This window comes from Procambarus clarkii, chromosome 19 (genome assembly GCF_040958095.1).
Source record: "Procambarus clarkii isolate CNS0578487 chromosome 19, FALCON_Pclarkii_2.0, whole genome shotgun sequence".
NCBI lineage: Eukaryota > Metazoa > Arthropoda > Malacostraca > Decapoda > Cambaridae > Procambarus > Procambarus clarkii.
Genome location: NC_091168.1, coordinates 2507655 through 2529670, shown reverse-complemented (window position 1 = coordinate 2529670; position 22016 = coordinate 2507655). Strand labels below are relative to the sequence as shown.

Here is a 22016-nt window from a genome sequence, read left to right as displayed (position 1 = left end):
GTGCTACTGGTAGTTGTGATGTGGGTGTGCTAATGGTAGTTGTGTAGAATGTGTGCTACTGGTAGTTGTGTAGAGGGTGTGCTACTGGTAGTTGTGTAGAGGGTGTGCTACTGGTAGTTGTGTAGAGGGTGTGCTACTGGTAGTTGTGATGTGGGTGTGGTACTGGTAGTTGAGTAGAGGGTGTGCTACGGGTAGTTGTAATGTGGGTGTGCTACTGGTAGTTGTGTAGAGGGTGTGCTACTGGTAGTTGTGATGTGGGTGTGATACTGGTAGTTGTGATGTGGGTGTGCTACTGGTAGTTGTGATGTGGGTGTGCTACTGGTAGTTGTGTAGAGGGTGTGCTACTGGTAGTTGTGATGTAGGTGTGATACTGGTAGTTGTGATGTGGGTGTGATACTGGTAGTTGTGATGTGGGTGCTACTGGTAGTTGTGTAGAGGGTGTGCTACTGGTAGTTGTGTAGAGGGTGTGCTACTGGTAGTTGTGATAGGGTGTGCTACTGGTAGTTGTGTAGAGGGTGTGCTACTGGTAGTTGTGTAGAGGGTGTGCTACTGGTAGTTGTGATGTGGGTGTGGTAATGGTAGTTGTGTAGAGGGTGTGCTACTGGTAGTTGTGATGTGGGTGTGATACTGGTAGTTGTGATGTGGGTGTGCTACTGGTGGTTGTGATGTGGGTGTGCTACTGGTAGTTGTGTAGAGGGTGTGCTACTGGTAGTTGTGATGTGGGTGTGATACTGGTAGTTGTGATGTGGGTGTGATACTGGTAGTTGTGATGTGGGTGTGTTACTGGTAGTTGTGTAGAGGGTGTGCTACTGGTAGTTGTGTAGAGGTTGTGCTACTGGTAGTTGTGTAGAGGGTGTGCTACTGGTAGTTGTGATGTGGGTGTGGTACTGCTAGTTGTGATGAGGGTGTGCTACTGGTAGTTGTTATGTGGGTGTGCTACTGGTAGTTGTGATGTGGGTGTGCTACTGGTAGTTGTGATGTGGGTGTGCTACTGGTAGTTGTGATGTGGGAGTGCTACTGGTAGTTGTATAGAGGGTGTGCTACTGGTAGTTGTGATGTGGGTGTGCTACTGGTAGTTGTGATGTGGGTGTGCTACTGGTAGTTGTGATGTGGGTGTGCTACTGGTAGTTGTGATAGGGGTGTGCTGCTGGTAGTTGTGATAGGGTGTGCTACTGGTAGTTGTGATGTGGGTGTGCTTCTGGTAGTTGTGATGTGGGTGTGGTACTGGTAGTTGTGATAGGGTGTGCTACTGGTTGTTGTGATGTGGGTGTGCTACAGGTAGTTGTGTAGAGGGTGTGCTACTGGTAGTTGTGTAGAGTGTGCTACTGGTAGTTGTGTAGAGGGTGTTCTACTGGTAGTTGTGATAGGGGTGTGCTATTGGTAGTTGTGATTTGGGGGGTGCTACTAGTAGTTGTGATAGGGGTGTGCTACTGGTAGTTGTGTAGAGGGTGCTACTGGTAGTTGTGTAGAGGGTGTGCTACTATTGCTACTGGTAGTTGTGATGGGGGAGTGCAATTAATGCTACTTGTAGTTGTGGTTCTACAAGTAATAGTTGTGGTTCTTCTCCGGTCCCGACCACAGCGGTCTCCGGGTTTGGAGTCCCTGTGCCGTCTTTCACCAACCTCGAGGTCAACTCCGGAGCTCACAGTTCCCGCGACGGCACTGGAACCAATCGTATTGACGTTTGCCTTTCCATTGGAGACTTTCGGCGGCGTGGAGACTTGCTGCTTGGGTGACAGCTTTTCCCCCATATCAACCTACCCTGGCTTTGCGACCTGGAGAGGCCACTCCAGACCGACAATCACAGCACAACTCCATAGTCTCCTGAGACTGATGGATGCCTACTAGTTTTGATGGGGGAGCGCTGTTCTTTCTTCTGGTAGTTGAGATAGGGGGAGTGCTACCATTAGTTTTGATACGGGTTTTGTTACTATTATTACTGTTAGTTGTGATGAGGGCGTGCTATTGTTGCTAATGGTAGTTATGACTCTACATAAGCTATTACCTCTTCTTCAATAGCACTCCCTCTCACACATGTGCGTGCATATGTGTGTGGGTAAATAAACACTCAGGAAGGGTTAATCAGGTTGACTCTACCACAGGTGTTGTTGACTCTTCCACAGGTGTTGTTGACTCTCCCACAGGTGTTGACTAAGGAAGGTTGTTGTATGCCCCCCCCCCGCTCTCACTGCCGCCCACACCCCCTCCCCCACAGCTCCCCCTTGTCCATATCTTCCCTTACACCCTCTCTGTTCCCCCACATCTCATACCCTCATTTTCTCCTCCTTTCACTTAATTTCTGAGAAATTTACCACAAATAATAATAATACTTAATGATTTAATAAGCCTTCTTTACATTCATACTCAGAGGCCTCGGGGGGTAGAAATATTACAAGCATATTCTTACATGTTCTCCGTACATCTCGTTATGCGTTCTTACTTGTTTCTTCCGCATTTTGCATATTCTTATACGTTCTCTTCACTTCTTGTTACGCATTCTCCATGTTCTTAAATGCTCTCTAAATGTTCTTCCCACATTTGTATGTTCTCGCCATGTTCTCCTAATTTTCACAGCATGTTCTTTGCACACTTCATATGTTCTCTCCATATTTTCAAAATGTTCTTATATGATCTTTGCATAACTTTGTACACGTTATTTATGTTCTCTTTACGTTATTCACGTCTTTGCATGTTCTCTGTTTTCATTTCATATTCTAACATGTTCTCTGTTTCTTTAAACCAGATGTACTATTACATCTTTGGACAATAACTAGTTCTTTGAAACATACTATCAACCACATTACTATTTCTCAACAAATTATTTATTTACCAATTTATTTAATTACAAATTGTTCAGTCATTTATTAATTATCTTATTTACTTACAGATTTTATCGGCAAAACTTTTACTCATTTATATAAATATTTGTAAAATTCTCACTGCATTTCTCTTTATCAACTTAATATCTCTTACTAATACTGCTTTTAAACAAAACTACGTTTCATGCAGTAATAAATTTAGTATGACGCACTTTTCATGTCTCATCTTAAATAAGGATTCACTGCACTAACAATCCAGTATAACCAGTCCAGTATAACTTTCTTCAAAATATTTCTAAACTAAATTACTCTTTTAAACATCTTTCCACATCAAAGGATACTCTGCAAGTCATCAATGATATTCTCCAAAACATCTCCAAGATATCTTTATACATCAAAATATACTCTCAGAGACATCAATCATATTCCCCCAAGGTATCTTCTTGTAACAAAGGTTGCTCTCCTTATCCACTTTATGCACGAAGAATTCTTTCAGAGACATCAAGGATACTCTCTGAGACATCTTTGTGTTTCATTTATATGCTCCGAGACATCTTCACACATTAAAAGACACTATCGGTGATATATTTATGTAACATGGATACACTCAGTGACATGAAAAGTATTCTCTAAGACACCTTCATGCATCATAAGATGATCTCCAAAACATTTTTATATAACAAGGCTACTTTCCAGGAAATCTCAGTCATTAACACACCTTAATTAAGAATTGCACCTCCTTCACTAATCAAGGTTAACTTTTTCAAGTCATATGTAATATTTACTATTTACGTTCTAAATCAATTATTCTGTAACATATTTAATCGATCATTTCTGTTAAACTTACTAAATGTCTTTATGAAGTCACAAACAACTTTAAGTATTATATCAAGTTAACTTGTGCAACCTTCCATAATATTTCGCACATTTATGTATTAATAAACATATGCTTCAATTAAAAATGAAATTAAATAACTAACTTTTATGTAGTAAGTTTCACTAAGACATTTACAGTCAAAACTTGTTAATAACATTTAATATCACACATTTGTGATATTGAATAGATGTGTGATTAACATTTCATCACATATCTCTATTATATCACTCACAAAATTACCTCATTTCTCTGTAACATATCAATCATTTCTTATCATGTAACTTCTATTAAGCAGTTTTTCTGTCATATATATATTGTTAAGACAAACTTTTTCCAAAGACATATCTTGTAATGTTGTACAATTTGTTTAAGGAATACTCTCTATCAACTTAATACAAAGGTATATGTAATTTTTCTTACCTACCTTACTTAACTTACCAAACTTTCATAACTTCCACTACCTGTCTTATCCTACCTAACCCATCTTACCTATCCTCACCTGCATGATGTAACTTAACATAACTTCCTTAACCTAACTTACACAACTTACCTTCCAGATGGAACTAACATAACATCATTAATCTAATCTACCTGACATAACTTACCTATCCTCACCTTCCTGAAGTATCTTACAATAACTTCCATGACCTAACTTACATAACCTCACCTACCTAACCTCACCTACCTAACCCAACTTACCTAACCTCACCTACCTAACCAAACTTATCTAACATCACCTACTTAACCCAACTTACCTAATCTCACAATCCTAACCAATCTTACCTAACCTCACCTACCTTACTTTCATAACTTATCGCTGGATTTGTGATCCTGTGGTCCCGGGTTCGATCCCGGGCGCCTGCAAGAAACAATGGGCAGAGTTTATTTTACCCTATGCACCTGTTACCTAGCAGTAAAATAGGTACCTAGGCGTTAGTCAGCTGTCACGGGCTGCTTCCTGGGGATGGAGGCCTGGTCGAGGACTGGGCCGCGGGGACACTAAAGCCCCGAAATCATCTCAAGATAACCCAACCTAACTTACTTAACCTCTCCAACCTGATGGACCTTAACATAACTTCCATAATCTATCCTACCTGACATAACTTACCTAACTTAACTTAACTTACATAACTTACCTAACGTAAAAGAACTTCCCCTACCTAACCTAACTTACATATCTTACCTAACATAACATAACTTTCCCGACCTAGCCTAACCTAACTTACATAACTTGAGCATAAACTTATATAATATAAACCAAACATAGACTTGCACATGTGCACATACTCTCAATTCATTTACTTACTCACTTTCTCAAACTTTCATAAGTTTTCCTGTATATACAAATTCACTCAAAACTACACAAATTATATAAACTTAGTCAAACATGTAAATACTTACATATATTCATATACTAACACAGATCACATGCACTCATAGAGAAACTAGCACAACTCTCACAAACACTTAGCCACTTTAAGAAACTCTTACACAGATACTAATTTCAGAAAATTACAAAAATGCACAGTCAACTATTTTACTTATAGCGTCTTAACCTTTCCAATTCTTATTACCATTCCCCTCTGTTAGTTCTGCTTTCAATCTCTAATATTCTATATATAAGTGTTGCTTGAGCATGCTTCTCCCAACCATTTAGGCTGGACGGTAGAGCGCCGGTCTCGCTTCATGCAGGTCGGCGTTGAATCCCCGGCCCTGCCCCAAGTCGCTAGGCATCATTCCTCCCCCCACCAACCACCACTCCCACGCCGTCCCATCCTATATCCTTATCCTGACCCTTTTCAAGTGTTATATAGTCGTAATGGCTTGGCGCTTTCCCCTGATAGTTCCCTTCCTTTGAGCATGCTTCCCAGTACCTAACACAACCCAGACCTATCCCAACCATTCCTAACCTATTTACAACATCTAATCTTTCCACACTTTCTTAATACATTTAATATGCTATTTCTTCTCATTCATCACTTTTATTTTTAAGTTCCAAACATAGAGCCCATTTATTCAATAACCTCTGTTAAGGTTTTATTTTTCACCAATATATGCATTAGTTCAGTTGAATATATGTTTCCTGCAGGACATATGTTTGTCAATCCATGTTTCTTTTACATTTGTTACATTATCAGGGGATATTTGTTAAAGATGGATGCTTAAACTTTTCAAAGATTTTGTTAAAATTGGGTTATTTTTACATTTCAAGTGATAATGGCTAAAGATGAGTGTTCATGCATTTTCAAGGGATATTGGTTAAAGATGGTGTATTAAGCTTTTTCAGGTTATCACCGGAGGGGTGGACAGTAACCATAGGGAAGGTATCACGGGAGGGTGGACTTTAACCACAGGGAAGGTATCTCGGAAGGGTGAACAGTAACCACAGGGAAGGGGAAGGTGTCACGGGAGGGTGGACAGTAACCACAGGGAAGGGGAAGGTATTACGGGAGGGTGGACAGTAACCACAAGGAAGGTATCACAGGAGGGTGGACAGTAACCACTGAGAAGGGGAAGGTGTCATTGGAGGGTGGACAGTAACCACTGAGAAGGGGAAGGTGTCATTGGTGGGTGGACAGTAACCACAAGGAAGGTATCACGGGAGGGTGGACAGTAACCACAGGGAAGGTTGAGGTGTCACGGGAGGGTGGACAGTAACCACAGGGAGGGGGAAGGTATCCTGGAAGGGTGGACAGTAACCACAGGGAAGGGGAAGGTATCAAGGGAGGGTGGACATTAACCACAGGGAAGGTGAAGGTATTACGGGAGGGTGGACAGTAACCACAGGGAAGATATCACGGGTGGGTGGACAGTAACCACAGGGAAGGGGAAGGTATCACGGGAGGGGGTACAGTAACCACAGGGAAGGGGAAGGTATCACGGGAGGGGGGACAGTAACCACAGGGAAGGGGATGGTATCACGGGAGGGTGGACAATAACCACAGGGATGGGGGAAGGTATCACGGGAGGGTGGACAGTAACCACAGGGAAGTGGGAGGTATCAAGGGAGGGTGGACAGTAACCACAGGGAATAATTACGGGAGGGTGGACAATAACCACAGGGAAGTAGGATCTATCACGGGAGGGTGGACAGTGTGACGGTGTTCCCCCCCCCCTTATATTTCTCCCACGCCTGCAGTAAGAGTCATGTCCACTTTACCCGAGCGTTCTCTACGTCGCAGGCAGCAGTTTGATATATGTGGGAGAAAGTAGTGTTCTCGAAGTGACGAGAAATTTATAAAAGAAGAGTATTTTGGGCTGTGGTTTAGGCCCTTTAGGAAGCCAATATGGCGCTGGCTCTTCTGTTTTGTCGCCAAAACTGTGTGACGTCAGTGACACCAGATTGGTCACCGACAGCGACGTGGCACAGGGAGCCAATGAAAACCTCCCGTGGCGAATATGACGTCACAAAGGAAGGGGGGTCCGGTCATCGCGCTGCGCTGGCGCCATCAGTCTAAGACAGCACGTCAAGGAGGTCGGACGTGCGCTGGGGGTCCTGTCAGTTGGACAGTTTACCCCGACTCCGGAGGATTTACGCATCACCCGTGGTCTGCCATCACCTGTGGGGTCTTCCTTCGTTCATGTGTTGGACCAGAGAAGGGATTGACAGAATATTGAGCAACAAGTGCTCCAGGAACAGGTGTTGTACAGGTGAAGACTAGGCAGCGACGTATGCGACGGCTGATAGCTTCACAGTGATGACATAGTGGCTGGGCCAATTCTCCGGAGGGAATCAGTCTGACACGACACGTCAAGGTGGTTGGACGTGCGAAGATTGGTCCTGTCAGTTTGACAGTTGTTTCCCGCTCCCGTGGATTTTACGCGTCACCCGAAGTCTGCAAGTACTCTGTGAGGTCTTCCTTCGTTCATGTGTTGGACCAGAGAGGGAATCGACGGGATATTGAGCAACAAGTGCTCCAGGACAGGTACTGTGCAAGAAGAAGTGAAGTCTGTGCAGTGACGTATGCGACGTCTGAGGCAGTTCACCCGTTTGTGACGGCGTAGTGGCGACGGCCGGGAGACCGACTCCAACCCTACAAGAAGTCGAGGAGGAGCACGGACCTGCAGTGAAAAGGCACGGAGACGACGCGCTTATGGTGGGACGTTGATTGAGTTCCTGGGGGACATGACAGGGTGTGTGTGGGGGCGTTCCCTACAAGAGGCAGGAGCCAAGACCAGGAGCTACAACTCAACTCTCACAGGAGGATAGGTGGAAGTAGGTGATTCTAGTTTCCCTCCCAATTCCCCTTTAGTCAGCTATATTATTTAGCCAGAGTATTTTGTATGTCGTGAGCAAGGCTCACCTATGTCACAGTAAGGCACCAGTGTGCAGAGTGGGACTACATAGAGTACCCACGATATTTATTACTATTATTGGTGTGTGCAGGCACCCAGAGTAATTGATGAATTTACTGTGTTGATAATGTCTTCCATGAGACTTTAATATGAACAGTTAGTGAGAGAGTATGTATATATAAATATGCCAGTATTTGGAGTTAGGCTATGTGCCCAGTAACTATGTTATTACCATTATTGATGTCTATGATTCATCCATATATATATATATATATATATATATATATATATATATATATATATATATATATATATATATATATATATATATAAGTCTATGCTTGTGTATTGAATAATCATTCATGCGTGCAGTGATTAATTGTGTTATCGCCCACGAAAGGAATTACTGAGAACTCCAGTGATATATACTTGCACACGTTATCATTAAATGAAGGGCAGTGTGATATACCACGATAGTGAGTTATTGTGTCCATTTATATAGAAATGTTTGATTGAGCTCAAGATCAGTGCAGCGAAGTATTTACGTGCTATCGTCGCAAATATTGTGTGTTCGAACTTCTAGTGATCTTTGAGAACTTAAAGAAACTGGCGTGTCACGCCACAAGCAAACAGATAAAGTAACATTCGCGCGGTGGTAGTCGCCGAGCTGATTTTGACATTGACGTGAGGGGGAGCGTTGCCGGCTTGGCGAGTTCATGATTATATGTGGGAACGAGCGACTTCCGCCTGAAACAGCTGTTTGCTTATTGATATAATCTTGTGATGTCTTTGAATGATTTTTAAGTAAAATACAAAGTACATAGGTGTTTATATCATCCCCTCCATATTTCTTGTGGCTATATAATACCTGAAAGCAGATAGTGATAGAAGTAAATACCTGCCTGATATCAGACTTATTGAGTGTGCTCTTGCCACTGTTACTACAATTCAACAAAACCACTGACGTTTTACTGGACACCGGAAACACCAGTTGGCGACCTTGTGGTTAGTAGTAGAGCCCTGTGCCAGGGCGGGCACACAAGCTGTAAAGAGTACAAGCTGTGTTCCCATTCATTCTCGATCAGAGGCCGGTTGGGATTGACTGGGATACTCTCCTGGCGTACAGTGGCGCTGCGAGGATTAGAGTGAAGACCCGCAGGGCTACGGTGAGTGACCTTGAGTATGCTGTTACTCGCCCCTCTCTTAATGAGGTGAACCCCGACATTGGCAACCTCGCCAGGATTAAGTACTTATACTGTCACTCACCGATAAACCCCGACAACAGTAACCACAGGGAAGGTATCACGGGAGGGTGGACTGTAACCACAGGGAAGGGGAAGATATCACAGGACGGTGAACAGTAACCACAGGGAAGGGAAAGGTATTACGGACGGGTGGACAGTAACCACAGGGAAGTAGGATCTATCACAGGTACTGACATTCATCTCGTCAGTACATGTGTTCCATTCCACGTCCAGAACTTTTAATTGATTAGGCACCTGATAACCCGGAAATTCTTTCTCGATTATCTGGTTTAATGATTTATTGTTTGAGGCCCATGATTGTAGAAGCATATTGGCTCCAAATAACTCACAGTTAGCCTCATGGTAAATTTCTACCAATTTGGATTTGTCATTTGTAGTTCCCTGGAAATTATCGACATACAAGTTGTTACTGATCTCTGTTTTATAAGGGTTATTTTGACTTCCTCAAATGTGTATCTAATGTGGCTTGAAGTAGAAACGGGGAGGAAGTCGCTCCGAATAGCACAGAGGCAAACCGGTAGGTTATGACGTAACTGTCAGGATCCAGTGAGTCCTTAATCCAGAGAAATTTGGTGTAATTACGATTCTCTTCTTGCAAGCCTACTCTAAGGAAAGCTTTACTGATATCAGCAGTATAAGCAAAAATACCAGTGAGGAATCATAATAGTACATCATGTAGCCTTTGTGATAGGCTAGGTCCCGTTTGGAGACATTCATTCAAGGACACGCTGTTTGCCTTCACTTCGGCACTACCGTTGAAGAAAATACGTATTGGCGTTGTCAATGAATCTTTCACCAAAGCGTGATGGGGTAAATAGTGACCTATTTTTCGGTCATCATTATCAACAACTTCGATAAATTTACTATTGAGTTTTTGTTGAATTAATTGACGATACATATTCAATTTGTCTGGCTGTTTCTTCAGTCGTATTAATTGAGACTGTAATTGAGAGGCTGCCATGAAATAATTAACTGGAAGTTGTGGATGATTTAACTTCCATGGCAGTCTCACCCAGTATTGTTTGTCCTTATAAACAACTGTGTCCAGATATTGCTGACAGTCTGAGAGTCCACATATCATCAGGGCTTGGTTGTTCAGGGACAATACCAAAAGTGTCTAAATCCCACAAACGATGTACAGGTGGATCAGACTCATTATCTTCAGATATTTCTCTGAAATGTAGGGGTGACTGTTCCAAGCCTAGTCACGCCACTATTGTATTGTTAGATTGTTGGTTGGTTGACGCTGGGTTTTGTTGGAAGAGCACCGGTCCAGTAAGCAATTTGCCTCCAGCAGATGACAACAAATTCATTCCATGTTGTCTGGTGCATCCTGTTATAAATTTATAATAATGGTCAGCGCCTATAAGTATACCAACATCAGTGAGGCAGTCAGAATTTATTTTGCAATCTGTTAACCTCATGTGGTTTCGTTTGAGATATCTCGCAGTGCGAGCTAGTCCTGTGACCTGCAGGTCTGAAGGAAGTTTATCTACTACTAATGCTTGTATTGTACTAGTGTTTGATCCAAGTCTCACTAACACCTTGACTACTTGGTATTCACGAGGCCCACTATTAGTCAAGAACCCAGAAATATTCAGTCTCACACTTTTGACAGGTTTTAATTTTAACTGCTCGACTAATTGTTGTGTGATGAAGGTTTTCTGTGATCCTTGTGTAATTTCATTCAAGGTCAGAAAGGTTTTATTGTACATAGTACACAATTTATCTATAGTTTCTCTTGGTAATTTGCGCCTTACAACTAATTTTGTCATCCATTCAGCAGTCTGAATTTGGACTTTAAGGCTTAAGGCCTTGAGTAAAGATTCTAACTCTAGTCTGAAAGTTTGGAGAGAATCTGTTGAATTATTAGCAGATGGTAAATCCAGCAATTTTTGAACTAAGATAGTAATAGTTCTTTCCTTGTTATCGTAGTTGTTCTTGAGCAATTGCACAGCTAGGTCGTAACCATCACTGGTCAGTGTTATGTTAGAGATTACCTTCAAGGCTTCATTTCGTAAAAAGCCTTGTAAATAAGTGAACTTGGTTGTTTGAGGGATGTTAGTTTTAGAATCTACTGCATCCACGAATTTACTCCAGAAATTATCCCAACTCTCATTCTCGTTACCAGAGAATGTGGGTATATTGATCTGAGGTAATTTGACATCAGGATCTAGATGTGCAGTAGAGGCTGTTGTTAATTTGTTTTTAGCAATTTGCCTTTTAAAGGGTTGAAGCTTAGCCCGTACACCATCTTCATACTGGGCTAAATCATTTACAATATCCTCAAGTTCAGTTTCACCTATTGAAATTTTGTAAAGTTCTGTCAAATACAGATTCATATGTTGCTTAATATGCGCGAATTTGTCTGCAACAACTTGAAGTAAATCTTCTAATTCAAGGTAGTCAACAGGTGACTGTTGTGACAGATTTTGACACTTGGTAATCTGTCGGGTCAAATGACCTTTCAGACCGATAAGGGTCCTTTTTATTTTGTCAGCCGTTTCCATCTTGCTGGGTAAGGGCTGGTCTAACAGTAAATAGTTGTTTCTGATGTAACTGGGACATTGACTCATTCAATGGAGTTCAATATCAATATAATAGCCTAATGTATTTGAATAGACTATACTACCTCGTTGAGAGGTTAATTTACCTACCTAACAATAAGTAGCTAAGGATTTTGAGCAGTACTTGAACTTCACCATTAACTTTCTTCCGGCTTGCTCATCTTTATCACCATTAGATGTAATGGTGATCAATCAGCAGCACTCAAAATGCATACACACAAATAATGAGTAAACATATTTAATATGGATATACTCCAATCAGAGTTACTATAAAGTTGAATCCCACCCTTGATGGGGTCAGCACAAGAATGAATAATGTATGCACTACATTATTCATTCTTGTGAATAATGTAGTCAATACATGACTAGTCCAAGACTAGTTGTAAGAATTTCTACCTAAGAAGCTACTAATTTATTTAGTCTGCATTTGTGCCAAATTCAGCACAATCACTGCCTAAATTCCTACCCAATAAAGGTTGGCATAGATTAATTTGTGGTGCAATAATGTGAATATATAGTTGTGCTGTGTTTTGGGTTTTTTTAGATTTTATAGTTTATATAAAGGTGCACTTGCACACACAGGTGAAAATACAATTATGTACAATTAATTTGGCTTGCCAGCCACAGCCTTTTATGGTGCTTGATTGTGTTGATCAATTTGTCAACTACATGTGACCTAGATTCACCTGACAGGTGTACACCATCTTTTGCCAGGTTTTGCCTGTATGGTCTGGCTGTAAATTGAATGTAAGTGGCATCCAATCGTACTCTCTTCCTCAGCCTAAAGTTTATATATTTGGCAGCTCTTTGGTAATATTCTGGACTCACTCCCCAACGATTATTATTGCTCAGTTGGCGAGGTTCCACCAATGTGAACACTACTGAACTGCTAACAATTTTAAATGAGGAAATTATTGTTTTAAGGTGATTAATTACCTCAGCTGGGTGTCGAGTAGGATGGATGTCTTTACCACCTAAATAAATAATAGTTAGATGGTGATGCCACTGTAACGCAGCTGTTAATGTGGAATTATTATAGAAGTTATGAGCTGTTGCTCCTGGTGACCTGAAGATTCTTACCTCAGTGTGAGGTATAGGTCTGAGTGTTGTGGGCAATTGACTGTGTCCCACGAGTGCTACTTTATACATGAGGTATAAGCAGCAAATAAATTGGTGCGAATTAGGCTAACCTATGTGGTACACTGCCGGTAGCCACAATTAATAAAATGTGGTTAGTCTAGACTACTTCACACGGTGATTAGTTATGACTAATTAGTAATGTTAATTGGTATGTATCCGGTTCGAAGGACCATAATGTAGGATATCTGGGGCTTGACTCATATATTCAATTAATTGATTATTGTATTTAAATAAATCGAAGGACCACCCACTTTTGAGAAAAGAGGGAAAACGAATAAAAGTGATCATTAGAATAACACTAGAGAACCTGTGTCTATAGATACTAATTAAATGAATAATCACTTGAAAATAATGAATAGACTGTATTATTAATTAATTAAAGTCAAAGCCTCTAATATCAACATTGGGGGGGGGGGGTTTCTAGAAGTTCATATATATCTAGGAACCAGTGTGGTTCGTCACTAGTTCATTGTTGCGTTAGTAACATATTAAATCTAAACTACAATAGATTCAAAGATATGATAACTCAAATTATGAATATTAAATATTATGAATTACTGAGCAACAGTCAAAGCAAACACATTGATTACCAAATCATCATTTCTGGCAATAATTTATTCAATGTAAAGATCCTATATGAATTATATGGAAATCAGTAATAATATTAGATAAATTTGTACGAAATAAATGTCTTATCTGTAAGACGATTTCTGTAATGCCATTTCGTCATTCGTCCTCGTGGCCACAGGATCCCAATAAAGAAAGAACCCGAGGTGAATATCACGAATGATGAGAAACAACTTGTCGACTCTTCGTATTCACGCTGAAATCAGAGAAATTTAAGTAGTATTTGATTATGCTACGATTTATTTCAAATATTCATGAAAACGGAGAAATTGTTGAAATTTAACTAACGTTGTGTATTAGGTATCCATGCTGTATAACGAGACACTACCCACATATATGCAATCTAGGATGATGCATCAAACGAGAATGGTATACTTAACATGAGCGTATCAAATACTAAGGTCTGCCGAATCCGCGTCAGCCAGTCCCAGACGTCCACTGCTGTGTATGCGTAATTACGGGTCGTGGCTTCAATTGTTGACGCATTATTAACTGGCTGGGCACTATAGAACACGTGAATAGGTAATTGTTGACTATTAAACGGGTATCAACGTAATTCTTGTCGATAAAAACTCCCCAGTCACAACTACGTGTCTCGCCACTCTTCACGCCAGGGATGCCTCGTGTACAATGGCGTCTCCGCCTTCCCTCAACCCATCTCTCGCATTCACCACAGAAATTATTAATCACGGATAACTCTTTTCCGCGTAATTATGGATGTACTACATTAATGAGAACTGGGTTGCAATTATAGGGACTTAAATATTATCATATTCTCGTTTTAATGGTGTTAAACAAGAAAATGGAGAAGATTTTTACTCTCCATAGCATTCGTAAGTAACAGATAAAACTGCTACTTGATAACAATTTCAGTTAATAACTCTCGGTTTTAGATTATCGGGAGTCATATTATCCATAGGTAATTATTACACAGAATACTGATAATTTCAGACAACCACATTCAATTATCTAACACATTGGTAATAAACGTGTCTATCTAGACATTATCTGCGCAATTTTGCTACTCGATTTTATAAGAATTCTAGCACTAATACGCAGATGAAATGGTTTAATTTATGTTTACACTACCGTTAGTGAAATTAATAACTACTGTAATTAGTATATAATGATGATGATGTATTATAATACAATAGTAGTTTATTAGTGTTGGAAATTTCCAACAACAGGGAAGGAGGAGGTACCACGGGTGGGTGGACAGTAAGCACAGGGAAGATATCATGGGAAGGTGGACAGTTACCACAGGGAAGGTAACATGGGAGGGTGGACAGTAACCACAGGGAATGGATAGGTATCACGGGAGGGTGGACAATAACAACAGGGAAGGGGAAGGTATCACGGGAGAATGGACAGTAACCACAGGGAAGGTATCACGGGAGGGTGGACAGTAACCACAGGGAAGGTATCACAGGAGGGTGGACAGTAAACACAGGGACGGTATCACTGGAGGGTGGACAGTAACCACAGGGAAGGGGGACATATCATGACACGGTTGACAGTAACCACAGTGAAGTGGAAGGTATCTCGGGAGGGTGGACAGCTACCACAGAGATGGGGAAGTATCATGGGAGGGTGGACAGTAACCACAGGGAAGGAATCACGGGAGGGTGGACAGTAACCACAGGGAAGGTGGAGGTATCATGGGAGGGTGGGCAGTAACCACAGGGAGGGAGAAGGTATCACGGGAGGGTGGACAGTAACCACATGGAAGGGGAAGGAATCACGGGAGCGTGGACAGTAACCACAGGGAAATAGAAGGTATCACAGGAGGGTGGACAGTAATCACAGGGAAGGTATCACGGGAGTCCAGAGATCCCATTACAAAGGTAGTACTCTTCAAATCTCTTGTGTTGTCCCGACTTGAGTACTGCTCAGTACTCACTTCCCCCATCAGAGCAGGAGAGATTGCTGAAATTGAGGGAATACAGAGAACATATACGGCACGCATAGACGAGATAAAGCACCTAAATTATTGGGTTCGTCTCAAAGCTCTCCAAATGTACTCACTAGAAAGGAAACGAGAGAGATACCAAATAATATACACATGGAAAATACTGGAGGGACAAGTCCCAAATCTCCACAGAAAAATAACAACGTACTGGAGTGAACGACATGGAAGAAATTGCAGAATAGAACCAGTGAAGAGCAGAGGTGCCATGGGCACAATCAGAGAACACTGTATGAACATCAGAGGTCCACGGTTGTTCAACGTCCTACCAGCGAGCATCAGAAATATTACAGAAACAACCGTGGACATTTTAAAGAGGAAACTAGATTGTTTCCTTCAAAGAGTGCCGGACTAACCGGGCTGTGTTGGGTATTAAAGGTTCCACGGGAGGGTGGACAGTAACCACAGGGAAGGTTCCACGGGAGGGTGGACAGTAACCACAGGGATGGGGGAGGTATCACGGGAGGGTGGACAGTAACCACAGGGAAGGGGAAGGTTTCATGGGAGGGTGGACAGTAACCACAGGAAAGGGGAAGGTATCACGGAAGGGTGGACAGTATCCACAGGGAAGGGGAAGGTTTCACGGGAGGGCGGACTGTAACCATAGGGAAGGGATAGGTTTCATGGGAGGGTGGAGAGTAACCACAGGGAAGGTATCACGGGAAGGTGGACAGTAACCACACGAAAGGGGAAAGTATCACGGGAGGGTGGACAGTAACCACAGAGGAAGGTATGACGGAAGGGCTGTTACTCTTGGAGCGGCCTGCGGGCCGCTCCAAGCAACAGCCTGGTTGACCAAACTCTCACAAGTCAAGTATGGCCCCAGGCTGGGCTTGGGGAGTAGAACAACTCCCAGAACCCCATCAACCAGGTATCAACCAGGGAGGGTGGACAGTAACCAGAGGGAAGGGGGAGGTATCACGGGAGTGTGGGCAGGAAACAGGTGTCAGTCGAGATCTTCCCTTAGTGAGCGGTGGATGGTGCGGGCGAGGCCGGCCACGCTTGAAGTGTTCACTCACACTTACCGGGTGTGCTTCTCTCTCCTGCTTCTCCTGGTAAGCTTCTGTGGAAAGTCTAGAAGGACTACTGCTTCTCTTTATTTATATTATATTTCCTGCTAACCTAAAGGAAATTAGGAAAGAAAAGAAATTTCAAGAGACGTTTAAGGTTTAATATTTACAGTGTAATTAAGCACTTTGTATATATTACTGTGTAGTTATTAGATAACGTGCTTTTTATTTTTTTATGAATATAATTGTAGAGGAGGGCATTTATGGCTTATGTTGGTTGTGATGGAGGAGTGCTATTATAATTATTGTTCTGGTATAGGGTGGTGCTATTATGGTGACTGGTAGTTGTGATGGGGGGGGGGTACTCCTATTGCTACTGGTAGTTGTGATGAGGGTGTGCTGCTTTTACTACTGGTAGTTGTGGTAGGGGGTGCAACTATTGTTTCTGGTAATTATGAAGGGGGTGTGCTACTGGTAGTTGTGATGAGGGAGTGCTACTATTGCTACTAGTAGTTATGGTTCTACAAGTAATACTTGTGGGTCTGTGATACTGTTGCTGCTGGTTGTTGTGATTGTGGGTGGTACTATTCCTACTAGTAGTTGTGATATGGGAGTGCCACTATTGCTATTAGTATTATGATTGCGAAATGCTATTGTTGCTACTGGTAGTTGTGTAGAGGGTGTGCTACTGATAGTTGTGATGTGGGTGTGCTACTGGTAGTTGTGATGTGGGTGTGCTACTGGTAGTTGTGATGTGGGAGTGCTACTGGTAGTTGTGATAGGGTGTGCTACTGGTAGTTGTGATGTGGGAGTGCTACTGGTAGTTGTGATAGGAGTGTGCTACTGGTAGTTGTGATGTGGGTGTGCTACTGGTAGTTGTGTAGAGGGTGTGCTACTGGTAGTTGTGTAGAGGGTGTGCTACTGGTAGTTGTGTAGAGGGTGTACTACTGGTAGTTGTGTAGAGGGTGTGCTACTGGTAGTTGTGATGTGGGAGTGCTACTGGTAGTTGTGATGTGGGTGTGCTACTGGTAGTTGTATAGTGGATGTGCTACTGGTATTTGTGATGGGGGTGTTACTGGTAGAGTTTGATGGGGGACGGCAATTATTGCTACTTGTAGTTGTGGTTCCACAAGTAATAGTTGTGGTTCTTCTCCGGTCCCGACCACAGCGGTCTCCGGGTTTGGAGTCCCTGTGCCGTCTTTCACCAACCTCGAGGTCAACTCAGGAGCTCACAGTTCCCGCGACGGCGCTGGAACCAATCGTATTGACTTTTGCCTTTCCATTGGAGACTTTCGGCGCCGTGGAGACTTGCTGCTTGGGTGACAGCTTCTCCTCCATATCAACCTATCCTGGCTTTGCGACCTGGAGAGGCCACTCCAGACCGACAATCAGAGCACAACTCCATAGTCTCCTGAGACTGATGGATGCCTCCTAGTTTTGATGGGGAGCGCTATTCTTTCTTCTGGTAGTTGAGATAGGGGGAGTGCTACCATTAGTTTTGATAAGGGTTTTGTTACTATTATTACTGTTAGTTGTGATGAGGGCGTGCTACTGTTGCTAATGGTAGTTATGACTCTACATGAGCCATTACCTCTTCTTCAATAGCAATCCCTCTCACACATATGCATGCATATGTGTGTGTAGGTAAATAATCACTCAGGAAGGGTTAATCAGTGATAGCATATTATTGTGGTATGTGACGTGAGGCAACAAATGTCATTATCTCTTTCCTACCCCCCCCCCCCCCCGCTCTCACTGCCGCCCTCATCCCCTCCCCCCAGCTCCCCCTTGTCCATATCTTCCCTTATACGCTCTCTGCCCCCCCCCCCCACATCTCTTACCCTCATTTTCTCCTTTTTTCACTTAATTTCAGAGAAATTTACCACAAATAATAATAATACTTAATGATTTAATAAGCCTTCTTTACATTCATACTCAGAGGCCTCGGGGGTAGAAATATTGCAAGCATATTCTTACATGTTCTCCGTACATCTCGTTATGCGTTCTTACTTGTTTCTTCCGCATTTTGCATATTCTTATACGTTCTCTTCACTTCTTGTTACGCATTCTCCATGTTCTTAAATGCTCTCTAAATGTTCTTTCCACATTTGTATGTTCTCCTAATTTTCACAGCATGTTCTTTGCACACTTCATGTGTTCTCTCCATATTCTCAAAGTGTTCTTATATGGTCTCTGCACAACTTTGTACACGTTATTTATGTTCTCTTTACGTTATTCACGTCTTTGCATGTTCTCTGTTTTCGTTTCATATTCTAACATGTTCTCTGTTTGTTTCTTTAAACCAGATGTACTATTACATCTTTGGACAATAACTAGTTCTTTGATACATACTACCAACCACATTACTATTTCTCAACAAATTATTTATTTACCAATTTACTCAATTACAAATTGTTTAGTCATTTACTAATTATTTTATTTAGTTACAGATTTTATCGGCAAAACTTTTGCTCATTTATATAAATATTTGTAAAATTCTCACTGCATTTCTCTTTATCAACTTAATATCTCTTACTAATACTGTTCTTAAACAAAACTACGTTTCATGCAGTAATAAATTTAATGTGACGCACTTTTCATGTCTCATCTTAAATAAGGATTCACTGCACTAACAAAATTGTCAAGTATAACTTTCTTCATAATATTTCTAAACTAAATTACTCTTTTAGACATCTTTCCACATCAAAGGATACTCTGCAAGTCATCAATGATATTCTCCAAAACATCTCCAAGATACCTTTATGCATCAAAATATACTCTCAGAGACATCAAGCATATTCCCAAAGGTATCTTCTTGTAACAAAGGTTACTCTCCTTATCCTCTATATGCACGAAGAATTCTTTCAGAGACATCAAGGATACTCTCTGAGACATCTTTGTGTTTCATTTATATGCTCCGAGACATCTTCACACATTAAAAGACGCTATCGGTGATGTATTTATGTAACATGGATAAACTCAGTGACATCAAAAGTATTCTCTAAGACACCTTCATGCATCATAAGATGATCTACAAAACATTTTTATATAACAAGGCTTCTATCCAGGAAATCTCAGTCATTAACACACCTTAATTAAGAATTGCACCTCCTTCGTTAATCAAGGGTAACTTTATCAAGTCATATGTAACATTTACTATTTACGTTCTAAATCAATTATTCTGTAACATATTTAATCGATCATTTCGGTTAAACTTACTAAATGTCTTCATGAAGTCACAAACAACTTTAAGTATTATATCAAGTTAACTTGTGCAACCTTTCATAATATTTCGTACATTTATGTATTAATAAACATATGCTTCAATTAAAAATGAGTTTAAATAACTAACTTTTATGTAGTAAGTTTCACTAAGACATTTACAGTCAAAACTTGTTAATAACATTTAATATCACACATTTGTGATATTGAATAGATATGTGATTAACATTTCATCACATATCTCTATTATATCACTCACAAAATTACCTCATTTCTCTGTAACATATCAATCATTTCTTATCATGTAACTTCTATTAAGCAGTTTTTCTGTCATATATATATTGTTAAGACAAACTTTTTCCAAAGACATATCTTGTAATGTTGTACAATTTGTTTAAGGAATACTCTCTATCAACTTAATACAAAGGTATATGTAACTTTTCTTACCTACCTGACTTAACTTGCCTAACTTTCATAACTTCCACTACCTGTTTTATCCTACCTAACCCATCTTACCTATCCTCACCTGCATGATGTAACTTAACATAACTTCCTTAACCTAACTTACATAACTTACCTTCCAGATGTAACTAACATAACATCATTAATCTAATCTACCTGACAACTTACCTATCCTCACCTTCCTGATGTATCTTATAATAACTTCCATGACCTAACTTACATAACCTCACCTACCTAACCCAACTTACCTAACCTCACCTACCTAACCAAACTTATCTAACATCACCTACTTAACCCAACTTACCTAATCTCACAATCCTAACCCATGTTACCTAACCTCACCTACCTTACTTTCATAACTTATCGCTGGACTTGTGATCCTGTGGTCCCGGGTTCGATCCCGGGTGCCTGCAAGAAACAATGGGCAGAGTTTATTTTACCCTATGCACCTGTTACCTAGCAGTAAAATAGGTACCTAGGTGTTAGTCAGCTGTCACGGGCTGCTTCCTGGGGATGGAGGCCTGGTCGAGGACCGGGCCGCGGGGACACTAAAGCCTCGAAATCATCTCAAGATAACCCAACCTAACTTACTTTTCCTCTCCAACCTGATGGACCTTAACATAACTTCCATAATCTATCCTACCTGACATAACTTACCTAACTTAACCTAACTTACATAACTTACCTAACTTAACCTAACTTACATAACTTACCTAACGTAAAAGAACCTCCCCTACCTAACCTAACTTACATATCTTACCTAACATAACGTAACTTTCCCGACCTAATCTAACCTAACTTACATTACTTGAGCATAAACTTATATAAATACAAAACCAAACATAGACTTGCACATTTGCACATACCCTCAATTCATTTACTTACTCATTTTCTCAAACTTTCATAAGTTTTCCTGTTTATACAAATTCTCTCAAAACTACACAAATTATATAAACTTAGTCAAACATGTAAATACTAACATATATTCATATACTAACACAGATCACATGCACTCATAGAGAAACTAGCACAACTCTCACAAACACTTAGCCACTTTAAGAAACTCTTACACAGATGCTAATTTCAGAACATTACAAAAATGCACAGTCAACTATTTTACTTATAGCGTCTTAACCTTTCCAATTCTTATTACCATTCCCCTCTGTTAGTTCTGCTTTCAATCTCTAATATTCTATATAAAGTGTTGCTTGAGCATGCTTCTCCCAACCATTTAGGCTGGACGGTAGAGCGCCGGTCTCGCTTCATGCAGGTCGGCGTTCAATCCCCGGCCCTGCCCCAAGTCGCTGGGCATCATTCCTCTCCTTCCCCCGCACCCCCACCCGCACGCCGTCCCATCCTATATCCTTATCCTGACCCCCTTCCAAGTGCTATATAGTCGTAATGGCTTGGCGCTTTCCCCTGATAGTTCCCTTCCTTTGAGCATGCTTCCCAGTACCTAACGCAACCCAGACCTATCCCAACCAGCCCTAACCTATTTACAACATCTAATCTTTCCATACTTTCTTAATACATTTAATAAATTATTTCTTCTCATTCATCACTTTTATTTTTAAGTTCCAAACATAGAGCCCATTTATTCAATAACCTCTGTTATGGTTTTATTTTTCACCAATATATGCATTAGATCAGTTGAATATATTTTTCCTGCAGGACATATGTTTGTCAATCCATGTTTCTTTTACATTTGTGACATTATCAGGGGATATTTGTTAAAGATGGATTCTTAAACTTTTCAAAGATTTTG

The 22016-nt window shown here is 41.1% G+C and overlaps 1 protein-coding gene across 3 annotated transcripts in view; it reads left to right on the top strand.

Annotated features, from left to right (window-relative positions):
• The window catches only part of LOC138349600 (3-galactosyl-N-acetylglucosaminide 4-alpha-L-fucosyltransferase FUT3-like), a 232537-nt gene that overhangs the window by 15918 nt on the left and 194603 nt on the right, over positions 1 to 22016 (top strand). The window contains exon 1 of one of the 3 annotated variants that reach the window (XM_069326914.1): positions 16512 to 16612. The exons of the other annotated variants lie outside the window; for them this stretch is intronic. The gene's annotated coding sequence lies outside the window, so the exon portion shown is untranslated. Of the gene's footprint in view, positions 1 to 16511; positions 16613 to 22016 lie in introns of those variants that run through there. 3 annotated transcript variants of the gene reach the window in all.